Here is an 8,436-nt window from a genome sequence, read left to right as displayed (position 1 = left end):
TGAGCACAGACGAGTTTTTGTGTATGAGTCTATTAAAACACAATAAAGCTATCCCAGTAACAAAAAAGCATTGAACCTTCAGAAATAATCCTTTTAATTCATTCCTTTTCATTTCCTTTGAAACTGACCAGTTTAGTGCTGGGAAATCCCTTCGTCTAATGTTTGGCATGAGTATACAGCTTAGGGACCCCCCCCCCCCCCTTTAAATATTGGACTGGACTCCCTGATGAGATCATTCTAGACCACTCTAAACCTGCATGCTCACTATGAAACTAGCTTGTTGCCAGGTCAGGTGATAAAACGCCAAATTTAAGCAAACCACAAATTATTTTGAAGCTTTCGAGATAAAGAACTTAAAAATAAAATCCTCACAGGTGACATTTGTTGTAATTTTTGTTGCAGAATTGTGTGTAGGCCTAAAAGTAAACAATTAGGTAAAGACTGATAGTGATGTAGTTTCAAGAATAAACTTGTTTCATTCTGACAGAATTGGTCTTGGTCCCTTTATTTATGAATGTGAATTAGTGACAATGTGTGTAGCCGATGAGCCGTGTGTGTTTTTGTGTGTCAGTGTGTGACATGTGTCACAGGGCACGAGGCGATTCATGTKGTGGTGTGATAGTGTTTGTCACCCTGAGCATGTAGTTGTGTCAAACTTCATCAGGCTATAGTTTATCCTGGCTATAACATCCCCGTTCCTTCTTTTTAAATTTTTTTTACTCCATCACCCCCTCCCCCCCTACACACACACACACACACACACACACACACACACACACACACACACACACACCCTTCCTTGTTTGGTGTGTGTTCATGCGTAAAAGTGCATCCGATTCTAATGTGGGCTGCCTTCATTGCCCCCCACCCCCATTCCCAATGAACTGACAGAAAGAAAGAGAGGATGAGGAAGATTGAGATTCATCTCTGAGAAAAATACCTTGGAGGGGGAGAGAGAGAGAGTGAGAGTGAAAGAGTGGGTGCTGGGAAGGAAAAATGAGGGAGGGTATAGAGAGAGTGAGTGAGAGCTGATTAGGTTGGAGAGAGAGAGAGAGAGAGAGAGAGAGAGAGAGAGAGAGAGAGAGAGGAGGGTGACTAAGTGAATGCAGTTTGCCATCTCGTGTCGCTGAATCACAGCAAAGTCCACAGGCAGGCAGATGGATTGGACCTAATATTACCAAACGGAGGCTGAAGGAATAAATAAATAAACAAAAAAAAAGCTGGATGCTGGCTGCATTCAGAGGGAGACACAGGGAAGGATGGAGAGTCTGCCTTAATGAGCTTTCATCTCCGCATCACACACTGCTGTGTGGAATCCACGGGGAGGGGAAGGAAAACACCAGACAACTCATTTCTCTCTCATGGAGCTGGGAGATGGAATAGAGTCAACTGTGGGACTCACTGGGATTTTTGAATAGCAGCTCAGTAAGTATTGTTCAGGGCTGTTGTGTGAGTGTGTGTCTGTCCTTCTGCGCTGCCGCTCGTGAAGGAAGAGGAAGATTTTTTTTTATTTTTACAGGAAAGAGTGGAAAGCGGACGCAGTTGTGCTGCAATATAATGCTTCCCCCCTTTCTTCTTCTAATTTTTATACCCCAGACTTGACTCTTGTGTGTTTGTGCCTTCTCCTCCTCAGTGCYGGTATTCGTGTGTGTGTGTGTGTGAGTCAGTGTGTGTGTCAGTGTGTGTGAGCTGATAATAGCAGCTCCATTGGTATTCAGTGGAGGGAGCTCCAGGATCTCGCTGCGCCTTTCCCCAGGATGGGATCACAGAGCAGGGATTGTGCTTGCCTGTGGAGAGCCCGCTGAAATGGGTGAGTGTCCACGTCTCTCTTCCTCCTCCTCCTCCTCCTCATCTTCATCTCCCACCTCTCATTTTGATGGGTGCTTCTCACCAGCTGACTTGATTTTCTTCCATATACGTCTTTACTTTACGACAACTGTGATGGGCTTCCTCACCCATCCACTCACTCCATCCAGTCCACCTCTCTGCCGTTGCCCCACCTGTTCCCTACATCCCTCCTTCCATCCTTTTTTCTCAGCTTCCCCCCATCTGCACCTACCCTGTGCTCTTCAATCATGACACAAACACAACTGTCCGGTTTGATGGATCTGGATGAAATTGGAATGGCTCACTTCATTTCCTAGCTCCCCCACATTCCCCCTTTCCCCTCTCTCTTCCTCATCCTCCCTTCTTTGGCTGTGTCACCCCCACCCCCACCCCCCAAACACACACTCCTCGCCTCCCAACCCCTTCGAGCTCTTCTCTACATTCTGTTTGAATTCAGGAGCAACCAAAGATGTTTTAGTGTGTCCTGACACAGGCAATCTGTGGGGATGGATGTGTGTGTGTGTTTAAACGGACTGGTATTTCTGGGTAAGCCTCGTGTGTATGTGTGTATATGTGTGTGTRTGTCAGGTGTGCACTGGCGAAGACAAACAAAGCTTTATGAAGTGGACGGATGTAACCAATTGCTTCAGCCGTGACAGATGTGACACAAGCTCGGTGTCCGCYGCTCGTCTTGCACACACCTCGACCTTTGCACTTCCTGCTGACATACCTTCTGCACACCAATTCACACCCACCTACATCTTTTCACATGCGTGACAACGTARCATGTGACTGTTGCCAGCAGAGGAGGCGGCCACGCTCACAATGGCCAGGGCTGAGTTCTGACCTCACCAAGAGAGCCGGCCCAATCCTGCTCTCATCCTAAACGGTCCTCTGGTTCTCCGTGTCAGAGGACRGCCGTATCTGTTCACACAGCCGTATTGATTACAGCTAATAAACTGAATAGACTCGAATGCTTCATTGCAAATGAACCGTCGCGTCATTGTTCTGTGAAGAAAAGGAGGAGACGTTTAACCACTGTAATGATTTTTCACAAAGAAATGGTATTATAAGTGTATTGATCAGCATTTGCCTTCTTCTTTTCTGGATCAAGATGTGATCCTTCCTTCAACTGTGAGCAGCAAGTATTTTAGTTTGAGTTCATGCATCACTTTTTCATATTCAACAGGTGCAAACTGTTGCAAAACTGTTGCATAGTAACAGAGACGAGACAACCTGTTGGTAATGGTTTGACACTGTGCTGCTAATTTTAGATTATGGTAATTCTCTGTGTCTATTTAACAAAATGTGTTGGGATTAGGCAGCAAGAAGTCAAGATTCATAAAGTTTGCATCTGTCTGTTGCAGGGCTCTGCAACCTGTGGCTCTTTGGTCTTTCTGTGGCAGATCTTTGAAGCTTAATCAAAACTTTTATTTTTTATACCCACAACAGAATAGATAGGCTAGCTTTAGTAGATTTCCTATCAATTTGTGTGTAAGTACAGTGTGTGATCAATACTATAAGGAGTGAAACCTGTTGATTAGATCATGCTAGCAGTTTGTCAGCCACATCAAAAATCCAGCTTTCAGCCTTTTTTTCTCTCAAATCCATCACCATTAAAAAAGTACCTATAAGATAAGTTGCTGAGAAGAAATATGGTGAATTGATTAGACAACAATAAGAATTAAAAAAATATATATCCCTGCAAAATTCAGTGTTTCAATTGTTATAAAATTTGGCATTTTCCTGTTATCATAAATATGCTTTTTTTCTTTTAAAGTGTAAAAAAAAAGAAGTTAAAATTCTCTATAATCTTTATATGATGTCATCCGCACTGGCCAGAAAGGTTCCCTTCAACAAAGTCAAAGTGGCCCACAGGCCACTTGAAAATCACAGGTGTAGCATGTTTGTGGCTCTTTTGATTATAAAAGTAGCAGACCCCTGGTGTGTATGAACCAGGAAAAGAGAAACATGTGAACGAGTCTATAATGTAACAGTTTAATAAAAAAGAGAGAATATAGATTTAAGTTTTAGGATGTGAAAGGTAACACAATTAAACAGATAACAATGCTAGTTTGAGGAGGTTTTCAACACTATTTGGTATCTGTGCTTTGATCAAAACTTCAGTGCAACTTTTAAATAAGATCAGTTTGTTGAAATGGTGCTTATACTGAGAATTTATCTTGTTTTTACTGAAATATATCTGTACGTTAATGCTGATTACATGTTTACTTTGCTCATCAATATTAGCTTTAATGCTTACTATAAAGATTAATATTTTTTATTTTAAATCATAATTTTTGTGAATTTTCAGATGTTTTGGTGTAAAATAATTTACTTTGGATGTCAGTTAAACAAAACAGTGCATCCTTTTGTCCATCTAACCAAGTCTTAGAAACTTATGTCCAGATAGAATGTAATTTTGGTTGTGTTTTGAGAATGATATACCAAGCAAGAACAGAGATTAATCTTCTTAGCCTGGAAATTGTATTATTGCACTGGCAGATTATTTCACTTAATTTGAGAAGATTCAAATTTCTGTCAGTGGAATGAGTCAATCTCACTTGGTAAGACTTCTAGAAAAAAAGGAGAATTTCCAGCCTAAAAGTATCAATAATCAATCACATTTTGTTCTTGTTTAGTATATTAGTCTCAAAACAAGATCAAAAATACTTTTTGACTGGATGTAAGATTGTAAATCTTGATAAGATGGATGATTTTTGCAGTAGAGGACAGCAGTGCACTGTGGTTCACGTGTTTTCCACACTGTAATTACTGCATATGAATTTTTCTCATGTTTTCACACAGACAAAATAAAAGGTTCAGTTTTGACTATAGAGTCTTTATACATTTGATTTATTTGCTGAGGAAACTGCTTGGCCCCACCTGATGACTCTTACACAGCCTGACAGACAGCTAACTTAGATCTAAAGGAAAAGATGACAAATGATTGAATTAGATCAGCAGAGGTGCAGATATTGAATTGCATAAAGGGACCAGAGAAGGAGTCGTCATGGGGAGAGAGTGTGCGAAGATGAGCTTGTTAGTAAAGTGAAAGGATCAAATCTTAAGCGTGGAGTTAACTCAAGAGCAAACAGGCAGTAAAGTCGGAGGAAGAGTGACAAGGACGGAATAGACAGGAGGGGTGGAGTGTGACAGGCAGGGGAATGACATCCGCGATAAGGCAGAGTGACACAAAGTCACCAAGCTAACCTTTCATGCACTCTCACTCTGTGCTTTTGTCCTTTCTCCTTCCTTTTCTCCCCCTCTCTTTGCAGATCTGAAGCCTCGCAGCGATGGACGTCAAACGGGCAGCACGGACGCCAACATGTACCCTCCAGCGGCTAGCTCTCCACACCTAACCGCCTCCACCGTCTGCAGCCGTCAGCTCCAGCCGTTCCAACGAGGACCGAGCCGGCTGAGTTGAGGTTGGACCCGCCAGGAGCTGTCTGCAGAGCGGAGAAGGACAGGCCTCAGAGGAGTGGACGAGCAACAAACCAGTCAACGTGTTGAGCACACAATTAAGCTTCAGCTAAAACCAGTTAGTCTGCTGTGACGCTTGAGCAATGGTATGGAGCTTTTGGACTTACCTGGATTTATCAACTGGATATCCTATTGAGATTGCAACATTTTGATGGAGCGGCCTCTCTTTTTCCAGATAAATTTGTGGGCAACAGTGAGTAATTGAAAATCTGCTCCTGGGAGGCTTCCTTTTCTGTGTTTTTGTACCTCTTTTCAAAGGACCAGTTTTGAACCCCTTTGTTTGTCCCAAATTCCCTTTTCTTTCTTTTTCACCATCTTTCTCTCACATTGCAGAGAAATACATTATGAAGCAGCACCATTCTTCTTCATCCTCTCTCAGTGACAGAGAGAGAAGAGGGACAGACTGTCCAGAATAGATAACAAGTAAGGAGAGCAGGGGTAGGAAAAAGAGAAAAATAAGAGCATGAAACAGAGGGACAAATTAAGAAAAATTTGAAAAGAAACAAAAGAGAAGAAAAGAAAAAACCAAGAGATTTAACCAGGTTTGTTGGGAATCTTTTTTTGAGTCGTTTTTTGATTTGTCTGTGTTACAGTGCAGTTATCACAATGGACTCGCAGGGGTTTGGGATTTCAGCCAGAGGGGGAACTTGAGCAGAGAGTGAGGGTTAAGTCCCGTCTGCACCTGACTGCTCTGCATCGTAGTGTCTGGAGAGGTAGACGGACTAGATTATGGCCGGGCAAACAGACAGCTGTAAAGAATGACAGACAAGCTCTGAGGCAGGACGTTAGACTGAGGAGAAGACAGGTACACAGCCAACGTGYCAGGCCAAAAACCAGACAGACATCCACCGCTGGCATAGTAGACAATTCATTGTCATTCTGTGCAGTGTGTTCGGAAAAGGCTGAGACACAAGCAGAGACAGAGAAAAGGAAGAGCTTCTGGAGAATTTAACTTCGTCTGCATAGGTTGTCCGAGGCTGCTTGCTGCAAACCAATGTGTTAAAAAATGAATAAATAAATAAAGAAAACAAGCTCCACTGTTGGGGTGGCTGTTACTGGAAAGGAAATACAGGTTGGAGAAAAAGAGGGAGACAAAGAACCAGAGGAAAAGAGCAGGTGTCACAACACCTCCCCTTCATCTGCTTGTCATTTACTCCTTTATGCTTTCTCATCGTGTGGTTCTGGGATTGATTTTCTGATGCTGGCGTTGCTCCTCCTATAAGCCCTCTGCAGTCCCTAAAAAAATCAGTGAGGGAGGAAAACAGCAAAAACAAACAAACAAAAAATGGAGCCCTCTTTCATTGACTAATTTTTCACCACATCTTTTTTTTTTAACGGTCAAGATGGCATCTTGTTTTTTTCCCCTTAAGTAAGGAATAGGAAGAAGAAAAACGCCCACACGATCAATCTCTCATCCGGTTTTGTCCACAGAACTGAATCTGTCTTTTCGTCAGTTGGATTATTTTTTTCCCTCTTCTCTCTCTGAGTTATAAACATTGGATTCCTCCAGATTCCCTTCGTATGTCCTCACCTCCAATGACACAGTGAAAACTCCTCTAACTCCCTTGTCAGCATCCCCCCCTCACCCCCCTCCCTCCATTGGCTGAGGTGCTAGAACTCTGTGGGCTCAGATCTCAGTGCTCGTGTTGACTCACTACTACAGCTATAATATGGCACGGCCCTTCTGATTCTCTCTGATTCATTCTGTAAGTAAGACTCTCTCTTATCTCTCTGTGTATGTATGTCTTCACATGTACTCCACAGGTCATTAGCATTTATTAAGCTCATGTGTTCTGAGGCACAGAAGTGGTCTGTCTTACTGCAGTGTTGGTTTTTCTGTGGTTCCTTCGCAGCGGATTTGCTTCCCTGTGCTTCCTCTGCTTCAGGCTCTCTCTCTCTCTCTCTCTCTCTCTCTCTCTCTCTCTCTCTCTCTCNTGTGTGTGTGTGTGTGTGGATATGTGTGTGTTCATGTGTGTGTAAGTCTGCCAAACACAGAGATTTTGATCTCAGAGCCAAGCTTACAACAGAGTCAGAGTGTCAGAACGAGGAGTACGAGGTGTTTTTCTCGGTGTGAGTGGGCGTTTGTATGTTCATTACAACACGTTGGACCTAAGGTTAATTTCACCTAATTATTAGTGTGTTTATTTATTTATTTATTTATTTATTTATTTATTTATTTATTTATTTATTTGTTTGTTTCAGGGCACTTTTTTGGGTTCTGTGTCACTCTGTTTGAATTTATGGGAATGAACTTTAGATCTGAGCGTTTTACAAATTAATCATCCTATCAGGTGATTGATCATGTGGATGTATGTGCTGCACCAGTGGTTCCTTCGCTTTTTTTCCCCCGAGAAGTTTTCTTATTCAAAAAAAAGCTCCTTCGCGCACTTACATCAACATGCAATGAAGAAAAAAAATCTGTACTTTATTATTCAATGGAAATTCTTTCCATAACATTTTCCTTTCAATTGAAAATCCAACCTCAAACTGACACATCTATCTGGGGATGAGTTGGYGAGATGTTTGTGACATTTTGTAACAAGCTTTTTCTTTTCATTGTTTCGAGGTGCTGAAATCTCTGACAGGAACGTAGAACTGAGTGGCAGATTTGAAACTCCGTGTTTGTCCTGTCTGAACRTCTTGCCCTTTGATAAAACAAACTTTTTTCTTTCTTTTTTTTTTTGCCTGTGTTCTTGTGGAGATATATCTTTGACCTTAAATCACTTTGAAAGCAGGCAAGTTCATTTTCACAGCTGAAATCGTCTGTGTTCTTTGTGCTGAAMGTGTAGAAGTGTTTCCCCTTGATTCCTTTTGTAAGTATGTGTCGTATTGGGTAAAATGGAACTTAATTTCCTCCCAGTGGATGTTGCAAATTGTTGCGWAAAGGTGCAATCACGGCGCCACTGGATTGTTTCATCTGCCGTGCACATTGTTGCAGCTCCGCATATGATAATTTTATAACCACTTACTTCAGTTTGTGCACACTCTTTGATTCAGGACCTTGAGTGAGTGAGCATGTCCCCAAAAATTCTGTTTTAATCATCGGTTTACTGGTTCGACAAAAGTGTCAACGTATTCTGGTGGTTTTGCTTTTATTTTCTTCAAAATAGTTCCAGATTGATCATT

At 42.0% G+C, this 8,436-nt stretch overlaps 1 protein-coding gene across 1 annotated transcript in view; it reads left to right on the top strand.

Moving 5' to 3' along the window:
- Positions 1-1,066: 1,066 nt before the first annotated feature.
- grik5 (glutamate receptor, ionotropic, kainate 5) overlaps positions 1,067-8,436 on the top strand; it is a gene marked incomplete at its 3' end in the record, with an annotated part of 86,682 nt that continues 79,312 nt past the window's right edge. Inside the window, 3 exon segments of the mRNA XM_014013406.1 lie at positions 1,067-1,425; positions 1,634-1,810; positions 5,106-7,016.

This window comes from Austrofundulus limnaeus, unplaced genomic scaffold (assembly GCF_001266775.1).
Source record: "Austrofundulus limnaeus strain Quisiro unplaced genomic scaffold, Austrofundulus_limnaeus-1.0 Scaffold101, whole genome shotgun sequence".
NCBI lineage: Eukaryota > Metazoa > Chordata > Actinopteri > Cyprinodontiformes > Rivulidae > Austrofundulus > Austrofundulus limnaeus.
Note: the sequence above shows the minus strand (reverse complement) of the source record. Positions and strands in the feature narration are given on the sequence as shown.